Here is a 4,776-nt window from a genome sequence, read left to right on the forward strand (position 1 = left end):
AGAAAGAAATTATACGGACAACTAAAATATATATATACAAAAAAAATTAGCCGGGCATGGTGGCGCATGCCTGTAGTCCCAGCTACTCGGGAGGCTGAGGCAGGAGGATCGCTTAAGCCGAGGAGTCTGAGGTTGCTGTGAGCTAAGCTGACGCCACGGCACTCACTCTAGCCTGGGCAACAAAGTGAGACTCTGTCTCAACAAAAAAAAAAAAAAAAAAAAAAAATATTTTAATGATTTGGACCTATGTGTATTTAAATGGAGGCATTCATAAAAATATATATTTATAGTTTGGATTGTAGTTGATTTTTCCAAAATGGTTTATTTTAATTCAAATTTATGCACAGTGTCTTGAAAATTTTGAAACAAGTGATTCCTTATTCAAATAGTTTGTATATTTTTCCCCAAATATGAAATGCTGATGATTGTTTATTTTCATTTTTGATAATTTTATTAAACTGATTTCTTAATTTTTATTTTTCTTCAAAGATTAAACAGCAAAAAACTATATTTGGAAAATACTGAGTTAATAAGGTAAAAAGAAAACTTTGGTTAATATATACTTATACTTTATTTGTATACATGATTTCAGTGATTTGGTAAATTGAACTAGATTTTTACCATAAATTTATAGTTTATTAAAGAATAAAGAAGCATTACATTATAATATACTAAAAATAATGAATAATGTGCCATTCATAAATAGATAAAATTAATTTTATTGCATTAAGATTTTTTAAAAATCAGGAGATAGTATGTTTTATGACTTTCTAAATATTAGAAACATTTTTTAAACAATTTTTTGTCTATCACGTTGTTTTGGTAATCAGATTTTGAAAAGACTAGACTCTGAGATTTAGTTTGATGTAGCTATTATTTTAACTTTTTAGTGAAAAAATAATGTTGCTCCATGACTATATTTCAAGTAGAAGTCCTCCTGATAAGATTGCATATATCAAGAAGAGTTCTAGTGAAAAATACTCACTTAAACTTCTGAATCAAGCAGAAAAAAATAAAAATGCTTCTGTTATGAAGCTCAAGAATAGATTTCTTGTCTATAAAAATAATGTAATCTAGACTCTGGAATTCTTAACTTGAAAGTTATAAGCATTATCTGAATTTCTTCCTGCTTTGCAATTAGTCATAGATAGACTTACAGAGTTGGAGAAGCTGAAGTTTGGCTTAGTTGGCCATATGAAAAATTGGATATTCACCGGTTGCCACTCTGAATTATCCTGACATTTGAAGTGTTTATCCCAACCAAAATTCTTTTTCAGCAGGTGCAGAAACCCTTATTTACCAGATGAATGAGATCTTCCTTTTACCTCGTCTTTTATTATCCTTTAGCAAATATTTTTTAGATACTACCCATCTCTCTAATCAGTAGCTTGACATGAGAAAAAAATCACCAGGCCTATTTATCATATAACAATGCTTAAGGGCTCTACTTTTGTTTGTTACAGAGGGATTCCTGTCTATATTTCTAACTGAGATTGTGCAAAGTCTGTCATGAGCAAAACTTTTAATGAGATGTCTTATATCACAAGGAAATTGGTTTTAGCTTTGGTCAGGATATTTTTTAAAGAAAACACACTAATATTCTAAGCTCTGTGAGGGCAGAGATACTGTGTTTCTTTGGTTGTTATTGTTTACTTATGCATCCCTCGTGCATTGCACGGTAACATATAGCAGAAGCCATTATGCTTATGGGGCTCAGTAAATATGGGACTGAATGAGTATATGCCTTCTTTAGATTTTTATTCAAAGATTGAGTACTGCTTCAGAATTGGATTCAAATTCCATTCTCTTTTTATTCAGCCCCTTATGCAAATCCGGTAATTTTTAAGCGCAGTCACATATATTTAGTCTTTAAGTCTCCCTGAATAACCCTAAGGAAGAATAATTTTAGGTTTAAGAATAGAAATTTGATGCACAGAAATACTATATTGGGGTCTCACATGATCATAGTCAAGATCCAAACCAAAGTCTTTCAAATCAGTGGTCCGTGATCTTTTCATCAAACCCTAATGTCTTCTCTATAAAACACATATAGAGAGTCTGGAAAAGGAATGAATTCATTATTTTATTTAATCCTATTAAGGAAATATGAAGTTGAAAGATCTATGTAAAAAAAGGAGGAAACTTTGGTGGGGTTAGGTTCTGAAATAGGCAGAGGTAAATAAAGATATGATTAAAAAACTCAAAATGTGTAAGAAATGATGATCTTGGAATGACTATCTAGCTCTACGTGGAAAAGTTGACAAAGAATAGAATTGGAAGGTGAAAGTAAAATGCCAAAATAAACCCTTAAAAAATAATAGCTAAGAAAATATTTATTATAGATGCTTGGGAAATAATTTATGGTAGAAACAACTAGTTGTACCTTTCTCTCCTGTCTCACTCTGAGAAAAAAATTCTTTCAAGTTCTTCCTTATATCCACAGGTGACTCAGATGTAGAGGAGGTCCATGTAACCTCACGATGGTATTGAGAAATGTCTCCAGTGTATGCTCTAGCTTTGGAGTTCTAGGTCTCTGCCTGGGTAAAAATTAAGGTCTTCTTATAAGTCTTATGTTTTCTCTCATGTCAATTAATTTCTCACTACTTTATTGTTCCACCAGTTTTACCGAACTCCTGGGCCTTCTGCTCGTCTAAACACTTCACTTCTTTTAGGGAGTCTCATTCTTCTCTCATATAGTCCTATCACAGAACACATTCTAGAGTCTTCTCTCTTTTGATATCCTAACATGAGATATCCAGGTCAACATGTACTACATGTTGATATTTCACCCTGTGTGTTAAACTACATGCCATGTAAGAACTTTTACACTCTAATCCAGTTTAGCGACATTCATGTTTCAAATTATGACTTCATCATTGCCTAAGAGTTTAAATAGGACATAAGAGAATCTGACTAACCTAAACAATCCATATTATTTATTCCCAGCTCCCTAACTTTCTAAACAAAAGAAAATGAGTACCATAAGTATTTCTACCTCCAGCAGCCTGAGCTTGGCTGCAGTGTGGTCACTTGGATGGATGCTATAGGAGTTACATGTAGGAAAAGTATGACTTTTCATTTAGATCAAATGACTGTTCTTTTAAATTACTTTTGCTCATTTTTTATTATGAGTTTTTCTTGTGCATTTTCAAATATAAAGTAATGGCTATTAAGGTGTTAGCTAAAGAAGAAAAAGAATAATTTTGGAAATAGTTACATGATGCCAGACATCAGTATTATCAGACAGTTAAATAGAAAATTAACTGTTTCTAAAATTGGGCTGATTTTTATATTTCAAAAGTTATCACAGTTCATATAAACTTCAGATATTATTGTGATTCTATTATTAAAAAATAGTTAAATTCAACATTGAAGATAATTTATCTTTTTTTTTATCCATGTACTTCAAAACATTCTTTTGCAATAGAGATTTTATTGGTTGTGTTGAGGATCAGTACAGACATTTCAATTTGTACACAATTCTTAACTTACATACCAAAAATCTAAAAAGCCATTTAATTCTTTTTAAAAGTTATTCCAGTGACTTTCCAGCTTAAAATTTGGAGGCAAATTTTCCTTAAGAAGATATCAAGTACCTGTATCTTCAAATGTTGATAAGCTTTTACATAAGTCCCACCAATTCACAATTTATTATCATATATACTACATACTCAAATTTTCAATCTTTCACAGCACATTAACAAAGTTATCAGGACTACCACGACCAAAGATGTTACAGAGTATACACAATGCTGACAGAGACAGCCATGATCAAGGAGTGGTTTTCTTTAGGAAACAAGTCTACTAAAAAACAACATGGGAATAGAAGTAATTTAAAATGTTCAAGACATTAAATGCAGGCCTGGGACTCCATATTGCCATTTAGTATGCTTTATATTATAGGATATAAAAACTAACCCCCATCTATGGAATGTTAAGCTGACACCCAAGCCAGTCAAAGTCTCCCATAATTCAATATCCCACACTATTTTCTGGTTGTACCAAAAAATTAACAACCAGCAAATGATTTCACCTCTTTAAAAAAAGCATTTACACTTAAAAAACGGGATGAGGTGGGATTCCCTCCTTCTTAAAAATGTTTCTAGAGCTACTAAAAAACTTACATTTCCAAAATAATTGATAAAAATATTCCTCTGGATTGTACAAGAAGGGAGACAGGGACCACTGATAAGACATGGTATATCATGTTAATCACACTTGGCTTCTTTGTCTCCTGCTTCATCAGAGGCTGGACTCTCTCAGTTTTAGTTTCTCCATTTTCTGCAGGTAAATCTTCTTTAGTTTCTCGGTTAGCCACTTCGGCCTGTTTTCCCTTTGCTCCCCTTTTCCCTTTTGGTTGCACTTTTTGTCTCAAGATTTATCCTTTGCTGCTGCCTTTTTGGGCTTCATTTCCACTTTTGCAGGAGCAGGTGACAGCCGCGCAGATCTCCTCTTGGCCGAGCTGACCTTCCTCTTGGGCATCTTGGCGGCGGGGAGGGCGCGTGCCGGTGCCTGCGGGCCGCAGAGCCTTCGCGAAGCTGGGCTGCCTGGCCACTGCCGTCGCTCCCCGATAATTTATCTTTATAACAATAATATGAATTTTAGTAAAGCACATTGTCGTAATAAAAGCAATGATCCTACTAAATAAAGAAGCCTGTATAAATATATTTGAAATGGATCATGCTAAACATATACATATACAATTATATTCAAACAAGCTTTAATAGTCTATCAGTTAAGATCCAAGTTTACATATATAAAAAGTTATAAAACATT

General features: G+C 33.0%; 1 pseudogene; it reads right to left on the minus strand.

Moving 5' to 3' along the window:
* Positions 1-4,208: 4,208 nt before the first annotated feature.
* On the minus strand, positions 4,209-4,482 carry LOC138395769 (non-histone chromosomal protein HMG-14 pseudogene; annotated as a pseudogene).
* Between the last annotated feature and the right edge of the window lie 294 nt (positions 4,483-4,776).

Source organism: Eulemur rufifrons, chromosome 15, assembly GCF_041146395.1.
Source record: "Eulemur rufifrons isolate Redbay chromosome 15, OSU_ERuf_1, whole genome shotgun sequence".
NCBI lineage: Eukaryota > Metazoa > Chordata > Mammalia > Primates > Lemuridae > Eulemur > Eulemur rufifrons.